This window comes from Platalea leucorodia (assembly GCF_965183815.1).
Source record: "Platalea leucorodia genome assembly, chromosome: 6".
In the NCBI taxonomy this organism is placed as follows: Eukaryota; Metazoa; Chordata; class Aves; order Pelecaniformes; family Threskiornithidae; genus Platalea; species Platalea leucorodia.
Genome location: NC_138828.1, coordinates 54,738,767 through 54,753,046, shown reverse-complemented (window position 1 = coordinate 54,753,046; position 14,280 = coordinate 54,738,767). Strand labels below are relative to the sequence as shown.

The window sequence follows — 14,280 nt, the reverse complement described above, 5'->3', positions numbered from 1 at the left end:
TACAAATGAAAAACTGAGAGGGTGAAAGTAATTACTTTCATGGTGTCCACTTGATCATTTGTCCCTGCCACAAGATTTAAGATACCATTTCTTCCATTCTGATCCTCTGTCTGGCCAATACTCAAATTCAGAGTCAGGAAGCAGCAGGCACGATGTGTTACATGTAAGTGAACGAGAACAAAAATAAGACTTGCTTCCCTGAAAAAGGGCACAAGAACACCCACGTGCTCCTGTCATCTCCACTAAAAGGATGAAAGGGTGCTCTGGCACTTGCTGAAGCAACATTGAGAAGCCTACACACCTGAAAGCAAGAGTTTGTAGGATAGCTTTCTTTTGGCTATCTTTGAACAACATGTGCAACAGGGATGTTTGGTCCAGGGGACCAGATTAATCATAAGGTAAATAAATATGCATATCTATAGTTTAGCTTTTGGGTCCTTGGTACAAATTGCTTTTTTCTACTGATCCATTCATACTGCACCATATTAGTTTTTGCTGCGTGGCTCACAATTACACAGGGTGTGAGCACAAAGTCTGTAAGAGCCCATAAAGGATGGATGAGAGCAAACTGTAAAGGTGGAAACTAGAAAGGCAGAATTGGTATTTATCTTTTAAAAGGCAAAACAGTGGCAGTAAAGATCAACTTACCTTGAACTCTTTCAAAAATACCATGAGCTCTATACCAGAATAGATTATCAAACAAACTATTTGTAGGCAGCTGGAATATGCCCATGAGATCAATGAGATGCAAAAGCAATCGAAAAGCCAGTAACAGGATAAGAATGAAACAACAAGCAATGCAAACAAGCATTAAATAATAATTAAAAAAAAAAAAAAAAAGACCTTCAAGGAAGGGCTAAACTTGATGACATTGTTCAGACTGGAGAAGACAAATTAAGGAGGCACACAATAATAATATTAAAGTATGAAAACACTTTCTTCATGCCCACAGATAATTAAACAACAAACAGGGAACTTAAATGAAAAAACTGAGAATCAGGTGAGTATTAGTAGAACATTTTGAGTCTAAGAACTGGACCAGAAAGATTTTTCATGGTTGTGCAATATCCATCCGTAAAGATTTTTTAAGAACTTTTTGGACACGTGTCTCAAGAATGATGTATGGTTTAAGCTATGTTGCAGCAGAGGGTGAAACAGGTAGCTTTTGGAAATCTCTTCCTGTCATTCTGTCTATGATTATTTTTAGATTTCCATGCAGAGACTATTAAACACAGTATGTGTCTTCACAAGGTTCAGAATTGGATTTTTGCCGCATCTTTGTTGAAGAAGTCCTTGTACAAAATGCATTTAAAGTTCTTTTAAGGCCACTTTATAACACTGCAAATATCTAAGCCACACAATTAAAGAAAAATCAAAAGACACAGTAGAATACCTTGGATTTTATACTCTTTCTTATTATTTTTTACAGAATATATTTTTTCCCATGTTTATTGTATTTACCGTATTATTTTACTGTTTACATGTATATATGTTACTGTATATATGTACTGTTTTGAAACAATATCTTACAGAAGTCCACGTGCAGCATATCTGCATATTTTCCCAGGCAGCTTTTAATCAAAAAAAAAAAAAAACAACAACAAAAAAACAAACAACAAAACAAAACATAAAATTAAAAACAATGAGAAAGAAGGAAAATTTTAAGGGATGAAGAATGAAGTACATCTGAATTTTCAGTGATTGCCCGTTTAGCTGTTGTAAGTATCATAATTTGTCCTAACATTGCTCTAGAATCCAAACAGAATCATTATATTTAACATATGATCTCAATTTGAACACTTACTGCCAATTTCATTAATCAGCAAAACGTATGTACACTTGCTTGGTTTAAGACCTATGCAAGACCTTTGCCTTGACTGCTTCAGGATTATGACAAAATTACTATCTTTATCAGCAGTAAACACTGACAAAGTTTTATTGGACTGCAAGAAAACAAAGTACCTGTTCCTAGTCTTAGTAACTAACATAATCTGTATGTGTGGAGGGCTCTTTGCAGCAGAAATAGTAGAGTAATGGAACAAGCACAATTTCTTATTGTGCAGACAGTAAGGCAGTTTTGAGAATACCTACATCAGGTGTTCTGTAGTGCAATTAAACAGGCAGTAAATTATTCACATCAACACCTTCATACATTCATTTACTCATATTCCTCATCACTCACAGGAGAAGGGTGAGCAGGGTCCTTGTTTAGGTAAAAGATGGAAGACAAAGGAAAGATGGTCCTGAAAACTGAGCTGACAACAGACTGAAAACAGTAAAGATGAGTTGGGATGTAGTGACTCTCCAGACAGCAGTGACAGTCTTTGATGAATTCAGTTAAGCAGATGCAGTGCAGTCTATCCAGAGAACACGGATTCACGATAAGTGTCAGTTTTAGCCAGAAAATTGGGTTCTATAATGATAAAACCAAAAGTACAAAAATACATCTATAAGCACAGACCGTTAGAGAGATCAAAGTAAGAAAACAGGAGAGGTTTAAAGGAGGAAATTTTATGGGTAAACCACTCCTGCTAGCGCAGACAGGACATGCTATGAAGAAGGAAAATAGCAGAGGCGTTTCTCTCTTCACCTTAAGAGACAGGCATCTCATTCCATATGCTGAGAGAGCTTGGAAAAGAAGAGAGAGAAGGCTGGGGTGGGCAGGGGAAGATGACAACTGACCAATTCAACTCTGCATTTCTTGGAGAAAAACGTTTCGAAAATTTTATTCTTTGCATACTCTTTCCTCAATGTGAGCCACCATACATTTCCTTTGATCTATCATCATCCTTCACTAGAGTCACAGTTTAGTCACCTGTCTTGTCATTTTTTTTTTTTTTATTTTGTTTTTAATCACTCTGAAAAAAACTCAGCTTTTTAGAAGAACATCAAGCTAAATGCTGTTATGGTAATTTCTAACTGTATTTTCTGTGTACAGAGGTTTCCTGAACACACAAAAAATGTATACTAAGAAAAGCAAAGGTATAGAGGGAGAAAAAGTCTTAAATTTAAAGTCTTAAATATGTGATCTTCACTATCTGCAACATGAGGGCATTTTGTTCTACTGAACAAAAGAAACAATTATTTTACAGTGAATTTGGCACTTGTTCAAACTCTAGGTAGGTAATCTGTGTCTAATGATTCACTAAAGAAAAACACAAAATGGAGAGAAATATATGTCAAGTCACTTCTGAAGTGTCTAAAACTCAGCCTTTCATACTTATTTTTCAAGGCATATCATCTTACATACATCTTAATTTAAAAGAAGCAGCACTCACAGGTATATTTTTTCAAGGCTGACTATTTTAGTTCTTCTATCTTGGCTCAAAGGAAAAATACTTCTTCAGTATAATATGCACAGATTTAACCAGAAAGAAAAGATCCTTAACAGCCTACAATCTCTACAGCTTTGAAATGTTCAACAAATATTTGGTTGTTGTGTTGTTTCCTTTCACTTACAAGTGTCATGAAATTGCTGAATTTCACTACTAGTAGCATTCTGTATGACGACCAGTAAGAGAGACTCATCTGAGATTTAACAGCCACGTTTTGGTAATGCAACTTTGACTGTATGTTTGGTAGGGAAGAGAGATGCAGTATGAGAAAAACAAATAAAATAATCAATTAAAACTATTAAAGGAAGAGGTTCTTCACTGTTAATTCCATCGTGTGTTTAAGAACAGAACAAATAATAAATTATCCCTAAACACACATCATAAGCAGGAGTTGTATCTGATGTCTTATGAAGTCAGTTTGAATCCTTCTTTTGATTACATTTATAGTTCAGAAGCTATTTGCATGGATGCAGGGGATCAAAAATTTTGGTTTTCAGTGAAGATGAAACAACCCATCTGTTGGGCCATGCAAGTTTTTGGACTGATGCATTTGCAATGCATATTAAAGAACACTTGCATGACTTATTAGGTCATCAACAAGATGTTGATGGAAAAGGAAAAAGGAAAAAAAGGGGGACAAAAAAAAAAAAAGTAAATTTCAATATAGCCATTCTCTTTTGGTAACACTACTTCCAAATTAAGTGCATTTAGAGAGAGTCAGTTTTCCAGGAAGGTTAAATAACCAGCAATAAACACTTTCTCAAAATTAAGGGGCGGGGGAATTATGTGAGTCATCTGCACGCAAACACCATTCTGCCCTAACTGCATCTTATGTGCTTTATACCAAAAATTCCATGTACGGCTACAGCAAATAATTCAATTTTTTTCCAAAAGTAAAAAAGAACTTAGTGCAGGTACAGAATTTAAGATCTCTACTGCTGTCTTGTAAGCAGTATAGACAAATCTAATGGATACTTCTACTTCCCTCTGCTATCTTATTTTTCCTACCTGGTGTTTTGAAAAACAGCACCAGTGGTTTGAATCTTCAGTAGCAATAAAATAATTCTCTTGTGGACTATTATGACACAGTGAATACTGTGAGATTCATTATTAAAGTAGTAAAAACATTCCTACAGAACAAGTCTGACCTAAACTACATGTTATGATCTTTTAACTGAGGTCCAATTTAGATAGAAAGAGGTCACATTTGTTTTAAAGCATCATTTGTATTTAAACCCTAAATATTAAATTTTATTTCTAATCTAACTCTACCTTATTTGTTTGAAATCCATCTTGAAAATTGTATCCAAGCAGAGCATCTGGGAACATAAGCCATATAACAAATGTAATTCCATATAAATCAGAACCAAGATGTTTATAACAAAAAAACTGCTGTTGGTGACATTACAACACTTTGGCTAACAGCCCAGATGTTTAAATAAATGGCCTTGTCACAGACAAAAGATGCTTCTGCAGAATGCTGGACAATTCGTGTACTACAATCGTTTTCAAACAAGGTACTGAGTCCAAGCCATCTCTTCTGCCCTCAAATGTTTTCATAATCAAAAAGCAGCATAATTGACTACCACTAATCTTTCAAAATACTGGAGGAAAAACACATGTAAAATTGCACAATCACCAGTCAATCCATTAATACCTGAAAAAATGACTAATTTATTTATGCTTATATGTACATAGGCAGAACTTAATTAAATGCTGATATATGGCTTTTATAGTATATATATGAGCAGTATTTTCCTTGATGCTAAGAGTTTTTCCAGTTGTTTCCTCAAATTTTATTTACAAAAAAAGGGTAAAAAAAAAAATCATTTTCCTAATAAAGCGTGTTAATGCCTAAACATCAGTAAACTTCCACTATATCTCAAGCAGCATTTTTAAAACAGTCTTTAAACTGATTTTATAACTTACAGCATTGATATTACAGCTCTGTTGTTCTGAGATTTGTTGTTTCTGTTTTAGGTGTGAAGAACTTCAATTTCTGAAAGTTCTTCTGTATTTCCAGCTATTTAATTTGGTCTCATTAAAAACAATACTTCTTATAAAGCTGGCCATTGAGACAAGTAGGATTACGGCTAATCCTTTTGCACATCAGCAGAAGACTCATCCATGTTATCTGGAGAGTAGAGTCAGGTTACACAAAGCTTATCTCTGAAGAACTGGAAAACTGCATTTCTGCTCTAAGTTTGATCAGTGTAATTTAACCGAGCAATACTGTCTTATATCTATTGCTTTGTTCATATGTTGAGACAAAACCCCATGATTTAGTTTGGCAATTTGACAGCAAAGATTATATTATTCACTGATTCAGACCGAGTTTCTTAATTTCTAGCTATGGATCAGCTAGCCAGAATTTTTACTCTAGGCAAATCTCAGATAGCATTCGTCATTCAGGCAGTCTCAAGAAACATATACTCTTTTAAAGATGAAAATTAACTTACATTTTTAAGTACACACATGTAGACTAAAAGTACACATTAGCCAACACTTTTCTTTGTAGTTCCCCCATTCATTCCATTCTTGCTAAGTAGCATAGAATAGAATAGAATATTTCAGTTGGAAGGGACCTACAATGATCATCTAGTCCAACTGCCTGACCAATTCAGGGCTGACCGAAAGTTAAAGCATGTTGTTAAGGGCATTGTCCAAATGCCTCTTAAACACTGACAGGCTTGCGGCATCAATCACCTCTTGAGGAAGCCTGTTCCGGTGTTTGACCACCCCTTCAGTAAGGAAATGCTTCCTAATGTCCAGTCTAAACCTCCCCTGACACAGCTTTGAACCATTCCCACACGTCCTATCGCTGGATACCAGGGAGAAGAGATCTGCACCTCCTCTCCACTTCCCCTCCTCAGGATGCTGTAGAGAGCAATGAGGTCGCCCCTCAGCCTCCTTTCCTCTAAGCTAGACAAGCCCAAAGTTCTCAGCCGCTCCTCATAGGACATTCCTTCCAGCCCTTTTACCAGCTTTGTTCCCCTCCTCTGGATGCATTCAAGGATCTTCACATCATTCTTAAATTGTGGGGCCCAGAACTGCACACAGTACTCCAGGTGCGACCGCACCAACGCTGAATACAGTGGGATAATCACCTCTTTTGACCAGCTGGTTATACTGTGTTTGATGCACCCCAGGACATGGTTTGCCCTCTTGGCTGCCAGGGCACGCCGCTGACTCATATTGAGCCTGCTGTCAATCAGGACCCCCAGATCCCTTTCTGCAGGGCTGCTCTCCAGCCGTTCCTCTCCCAATTTATACTTGTTCCTGGCATTACTCTGTCCCAGGTGCAGGATCCAGCATTTGGACTTGTTAAATTTCATCCCATTAATGATTGCCCAATGCTCCAATCTATCTGGATCCCTCTATTAGCTGAGAAAAAACACACTTAGTACATACGTCATGCTTAGGCTTATAAAATGATCTTGAGCTGGCAAAAGACTGTATCTAGACAAACCTCAGCAACAGTTTTTTTTAAACCCCCAGAAGAACAGCATTTCTTTAGTTTGTGAGCTGGGTGTCCAGCTCAACCTCTTTATGAGCTGACTTTACCTGATGTCAGATGGAAATTAATTTCTGTATAAACCTGAAGTTTTACTATCTGAGTGAATATAATTCCATTCATAAACATGGAGTTTCTACCTTTCTGCAATCATATGCTCTCAAAACATACCAGGTGGTAATACTGTCATTAAATACAGGAATCTTTTTGTAGTGGTATGCATTTTTATCAGGAGGCTTCCTTGAATCCTAGTTTGATTCTGTTTGATTATGTTCTTTTAACAGACAACTTAAGTGAAACCCCAGAGAGCATAAATCCAGTTGTGGGTAGTCTACCATTGTATGCACTGCAAATTGAAGACATCCATTGATGCAAAAGTCTGTGTCAGATGGTGGACATATACTGGGGTGACACAAATGTATTAAGATCATGCCATAGTCAGACATAATGCAGCTGTCGAATAACAGCAAGAATTACTCAAACACAGGAAAGGGCACCAAGCTTTCAAAGACATTGTGTATAACATTTGATCTGCCTGGTATGCATACATATCAACTAATCTCATATACACCTGAAAATTAGGTCTAGAAAACATAGAAACTTAGAAGTGTATCTTGGATTACAGAACACATTTTCATGCAGTGGCAGTAGTGATGCATATATTTCTTCAGTCAATTAAGAAAGCAATCGAAACACAGAATCATTGCAGTTGGGTAGCATCTCTCGTGTTTGCCTAGTCCAGCCTCCTGGGGGCTCAGAGCAGTGTCAGCTAGACCAGATTACTCGGGACACTGTCCAGTCGGGCTTTGACTGCCTCCAAGGATGGGGACTCCACAACCTCCTTGGGCAACCTCTTTCAGTGCCCAACCAACCTTACAGGAAAAAAAGGTTCTTTAGGTGTGCTTTACATAAGTTTAAAAGCTAAGGTGTTTGTATCAATATTTTACATTAGAAAAAAACAGTAAGAGAACAGAATATATTGTCAAGGACTCAGACTCAAACCTGGAATATACAGAATTAACATGAAGCGCATACAAAGAAATGGAGAGGCTCCTAGTACCTACAGTGAGGGTGTCCTGCTTTCAGCTGGGATAGAGTTAATTTTCTTCCTAGTAGCCGGTATAGTGCTGTGTTTTGGATTCAGTATGAGAATAATGTTGATAACACACTGATGTTTTGGTTGTTGCTAAGTAGTGCTTACACTAAACCAAGGACTTTTCAGCTTCCCATGCTCTGCCAGGTGCACAAGAAGCTGGGAGGGAGCACAGCCAGGGCAGCTGACCCAGACTGGCCCAAGGGCTATGCCATACCGTATGACCTGATGCTCAGTATATAAACTGGGGGGAGTTGCCTGGGGGTCAGTGATCTCTGCTCAGGGACGGGCTGCGTATCAGTCAGTGGGCGGTGAGCAATTGCATTATGCATCGCTTGTTTTGTATATGCTTTAATCCTTATGATTATTTTCTCTTCCTCTGCTGTCCTACTAAATTCTTTACCTCAACCCACAGGTTTTCCTCCCCCCCCCCCCCCCCCCAGTTCTCTCCCCCGTCCCACCGGGGTGGGGAGGGTGAGCCAGTGGCTGTGTGGTGCTTAGTTGCCAACTGGGGTTAAACGACAGAGGGAAATCTTGGGTCAGATGAAGACACTGAGATTTTTGTCACCAATTTTACTATAGTCAGTATTTCAGCAGATATATGTAATATAGTTTTCAATATCTGAGTTTTAATAGCCTAACAAAGTTGCCATTTTATAATTAAGTTGAATAAATGTGACAAAGTATGAGATTTAGTGCTTTGTCTTCCCCCCCCCAGTGAATATCAACCATATGATGACAACCTGGTCAAATTTGAAACTTATTTCAAATTTTATATTGATATAATAGAAGCCCAGGAGTTATAATAATTCTCACACAGACATGGAGACCATAAAGCAGCTGAGTTGATTCCTTCAGCAATTCAATTTTACTTAGTTATCCTTACTCTGAGGTTGCCTGAAACTTTGTTTGAAGTTTTTCTCCCCAAATTGACTATTGATGCCATGATACCAAGAAACAGATAAGTCATCATTTCTGTTGGTAGTATCTTCCACTGCATCATGCACTCTTCTTTTCTAAAAATACCCGTGCAAATATGGTACACAGTATTTCTTAACTGGTCTAATAAATACTATATGCAGGCTTAAAAACATCCTAACCTTACATTCCTAACCCTATCTCTATAAATCCAAAGTTTGCAAACATTCAGAACCATGTTAGTCCCTATCTTCAGCATAAACAACTTACATAATAATGATAGAAGGAGGAGGAAAAAATATGTTAACCCCAAATCTCACAACCAAAGTATTCTATCTCCAAGCTCCTGATTTTCAATGCCATAAAGAGCTTAAAGAACTCAGTTATATCAAAAACATAGACAGTTTTAGAAAGGCAAATCCCATTCACCATTTCCAGAATGTATTTTCAGATTTTAATTGCGTTTTTTGTTAGCTAGTCTTATAAGCATAACTCTGACAGATACAGTCACAGAATGCTGACTACCTGCACTATAATACAGCACCCACTCTAGGAAGACAGACTGCATTAGCTGAAGTGTCCTACATTACAAAAAAGTTTTCTTGTTCTCTAAGAATGCCCGGTATATTTCAAGAAGGTATTTAACAATTATGCGATGAATTAATGCTGCCAGTGAACCATAATAAAAGGAGAAAAAAAATCCAAACTAGCCAACAAAACAAATATTAACAGGTAGTAAATAAAATACTAAATTAAAAGGCAAAAAAAGCAGTCATGATTCTGGTAGTTTGTTGCTTGTTTTAATCCCTAACATGCACTCTGTTTTACCACATTTCTCAAAAAATCTGATGTAGTCTTATCTCTATAGAGTCTGAGACAAAATATATGTATTACCATTCTGAGATTAGAGGCTTTGTTTACATATGTAAGAAATTAGATCAAAGCAAGAATAATAAAAAAGAATGTTAATAGGTATGCATTATATGTCAAATATTTTTTTTCTTCTAGATTGGTATATCATATAGCTTCCAGTGTTAAATAACTAAAAATTGCTGACAGGTCCATCTGTTTTATTATTCCCCCTGGCACAGGCTAAATTTATCACATAGGTCTGAAATAGATTATATGTTGTTTTATTAGATTAATTTAATTGTGTATCGGCATCTGTATATGTCAAAATTAATGGCTTTTTAATGACAGTACATGCTAATGATTAACTAGAAATACTGAGGAGGGGTGAAGGCATGGCTTTAGAAATTATTAATGTGACAACTTTTTAAATATTACTATACATAAAACTGACACACACACAGAAAAAAAAAAAAAATGAAACTAGCTTTGTCTCCCTCTTCCTTCCATCCTGGGAATAAAAGGAGAACAGTAAAGTGCAGGAATAATATTTGCTTATATTTTATCAACTCTAAGTACTCTGCGTAACCCCATTGTTCTCAAAATATATTTCACTGAAAATGAGGCAAAAACTTAAAATAAGAAAAAAAGAGTGAATACCACAACACTATGATATTACATCTACAAACATAAAACACACACAAAGTAATTTTCATCCTAATCCAAGTTTTTTAACTTGGGACACTCTTTGCTAAATTCTACCTGCAAAGCAGGACAGAAGCACATTACATTCCCCTGCACACACCCCAATTTCAAAAAACCAAAGAATATGAGTTAAAACTGATTTAAAAAAAAAAATAGTAAAAATATTTTCTTATATACTGTTTTTAAAATACTGCATGAAAAAAGGGAAGTCCTTAAGCCATTTGTAGCAGAAGTTAAAAAAAAAATAATTTGATTGAAAATTTATTGAGACAAAACCATTTAGGGAAAAAAAATTATGATATTTTTAAAGATACTTAGAGAAATGGAATTAAAAGGAATTTTTCCCAAACCTCTGCCAATGTGTCAAATCAGTAATACATGTTTTACTTATATACAAATATTTAATGTCATGTAGTCATGATATTTATTTTCATCAGCTGAAGAACAATATATCTCCATAGCCCTATAATAGATGCAATTATGAAATGGTTGATAAAAAACCCAAACATAACTCCTTATATCCTAAAAACTAGTATGAAACATGGATTTTGATGCATTAAGTGTCCATTTCTCACCCTTATTTACCTCTGCATGATTCACTGTTACTAGCGCATGCCCCTCAATCCTGTCATTTCATTCCTGTAACTCTCTTCCATTGAGCCGTAATTTAGGAGACACATTGCTTGTTACTTTTTACTGCATAGCTGACCTGCTTTGCATTCTTCATTCTTATTTAGCAATGATCTTGATATAGATTAAAATTACTGGGTTTCAAAAAACTCTGAGTGGATTGACTTTGGCCATATCCAAGGTCTCTTACACGTAAGGGTCTCCATAAGGCTTTGTACTCATGCTTCTCCTTACTATTTTTGGAGATAAGCAAAGTGGTTTTTTTTTGTTTGGTTGGTTGGGTTTTTTTTGTTGTGAAATAGCCTTTATTTCTACCTGTACCAGAAATGAGACTCATATTATGTCCCTTTCAAAAGTAATAATTAAAACCCCCTACACATTCCACAGTAGTTCTCTATTAATTCCATCATAACATTTTCTTCTATATTATTGCATGTTTTGAAAATTTTGTTAGAGGTAGATAATTTTTGATTGATGTTTAATAGCAGCTTAAAATACAGAGCATTCTATAAAAATTTTATAACTTCTAGAGCATTATATAACAACTAACATGAATACTGAGCTATATTCAATTTCCAGTCTCGCTAGGAAAACACTTCAGTCATTTTAGGCAGACAATAAGAGCAGAAAATAATTTCAGTGTGACTAATAATACTTCTGAGTCATATATACTTGAAGAAATGGCTCAGTAAATTCAACAGCCTGCATGTAGAAAGTGCCCACACTCTATGCAGTCAGCAAGAGACTTCTGTATGGAAATAAGTATGTTACAGAATAAGGCTTTGATCACACTGTCCACTTTCTGTTGCAGCATACGCTGCCTCTAGCTCCAGAATTCAGCTTTCTTCGGAGTTTATTTTCCCCACAGAGTTTCATCAGTTTTGGTATTAAGCTTTTGAAATGCTTGTATAAAATGTTAAATTCTATCACACATATATTTATCATAGCCAAATAAGAACCTGTTGACTTTATTTATCGAAACTGAGAATTCACATGCCCTTCTAAGAAAAAAACTAAACATAATGTGCAGTCAAAACTGCCTTCAAAGCATTTCTCTAAAGAAACATGTTCACCTGGTTCATAGCTACTTGGATTATGGTAAAACTAACGCCAGCCTGACATTATTTAGAAAGCAAGAGTCTGACTTCAGGAAAACTAAAGATCTCTATACTCAAACTTAATAGTTTGGCAAGTAGGGCATCCACTTTGATAGTAGAAAGAAACAACCCAAACGTCAAAATACTCCATTGTATTTCCTTAAAAGTTGGAAAATATGTGCTCAAATCTCTAATCATTTTTCTTTGTATTTTTGTTTTTTAATTGTAGCTTTACTTTCTTATAAGCATGAGTTCAGTTTCCCATTGAGTAACAGACACTGACACAGCATCATAGAATGGTTTGGATTGGAATGGACCTTTCAAGATCATCCAGGCCAACCCTCTGCCATCAGCAGGGACATCCTTCAGTAGGTCACATCTGTCATTGCCTGTCTGAAGCTAGCTCCTAAGCTGTTACATTACAGTCTGAGTTCAGGAGGAGCAATCTGAAATATTTTTAATATATTGGGATTCTACATTAATTGCATATATGAGAAAAATCCAAATAACCATTAATATGAGCAGACAATGACAAACATTGCTTTAGAAAAGGCTTTTGACACCACCTCTTGCCATGCTCTCCTGTGGAACCTGAGGAAGCGTGAACTGCAAGACCAAACCACTAGTTGGGTAGAAAAAGGCTGGGCCACTAGATACGTAGGACAGTAGTCAAAGGTGTGCTATAGAGATGGAAGCCAGTTCCAAGCAGAGTGCCCCAGGCATCAGTAAGGTAATCAATAGGGTCCCCTGGGAAACTGCCCTCAGGGACAAGGGAGCAGAACAGAGCTGGCAGATCTTTAAGGATGCTTTCCATAGAGCATAAGAGCTCTCAATCCCCAGGTGTAAAAATTCAGGAAAGGAAGGCAAGAGACCAGCGTGCATGAGTTAAGACCTGCTGGTCAAACTAAAGGGCAAGAAGGAAATGCACAGGCAGTGGAAGCAGGGACAGGTATCCTGGGAAGAGTATAGGGATGTTGCCTGGTTGTGTAGGGATTGGGTCAGGAAGGCCAAGGCATGGCTGGAGCTGAACTTGGCAAGGAACGCAAAGAATAATAAGAAGGGCTTCTATAGGTATGTCAGCCAGAAGAGGAAAGTCAAAGAAAGTGTAATCCCCTGATGAGCAAGACTGGCAAACTGGTAACAATGGACAAGGAGAAGGCTGAGGTACTCAACAACTTTTTTTTGCCCTCAGTCTTCACTGGCAACCTCTCTTCCCACACCTCTCGAGTGGATGGACCACAAGATGGGGACTGGAGGAACAAAGTCCTTCCCACTGTAGGAGAAGATCAGGTTCAAGACCACCTGAGGAATCTGAACATGCATAAGTCTATGGAACCTGACAAGATACATCACAGAGTCCTGAGGGAACTGGCTGATGTAGTTGCCAAGCCACTGTCCGTGATATTTGAAGAGTCATGGCAGTCAAGTGAAGTCCCTGGGGACTGGAAAAAGGGAAACATTGCATCCATTTTTATAAAGGGTATGAAGGAGGACCCTGGGTATTACCGACCTGTCAGCCTCACTTTTGTGCCTGGGAAGATCATGGAACAGATCCTCTGAGAACTTGTGCTAAGGCCCATGGAGGACAGGGAGGTGATTCAAGACAGCCAGCATAGCTTCACCAAAGGCAAGTCTTGCCTGACCAACGTAGCAGCCTTCTATGATGGAGTGACTACATCAGTGGACAAAAGGGAAGAGTCATGGATGTCATCTACCTGGACTTCTGTAAGGCCTTTGACACAGTCCCCCACAACATCCTTCTCTCTAAATTGGAGAGATATGGATTTGATGGTGGACTCTTCGGTGGATAAGGAATTGGCTGGATGGTCACATCCAGAGGGTAGTGGTCAATGGTGCAATGTCCAGATGGAGATCAGTGACAAGTGGTGTCCCTCAGGGGTCCATATTGGGACCAGTACTGCTTAATGTCTTCATCAATGACATAGTGGGATCGAGTGCACCCTCAGCAAGTTTGCAGATGACACCAAACTGAGTGGTGCAGTTGACACGCCTGAGGGACAGAATGCCATTCAGAGGGACCTGGACAAGCTGGAGAAGTGGACCCATGTGAACCTCACGAGGTTCAACAAGGACAAGTGCAGGGTCCTGCACCTGGGTTGGGACAACCCCCAGTATCAA

The 14,280-nt window shown here is 37.5% G+C and overlaps 1 protein-coding gene across 1 annotated transcript in view; it reads right to left on the bottom strand.

The window, feature by feature from the left end:
- The window catches only part of SGCZ (sarcoglycan zeta), a gene marked incomplete at both ends in the record, with an annotated part of 486,557 nt that overhangs the window by 144,790 nt on the left and 327,487 nt on the right, over window positions 1-14,280 (bottom strand).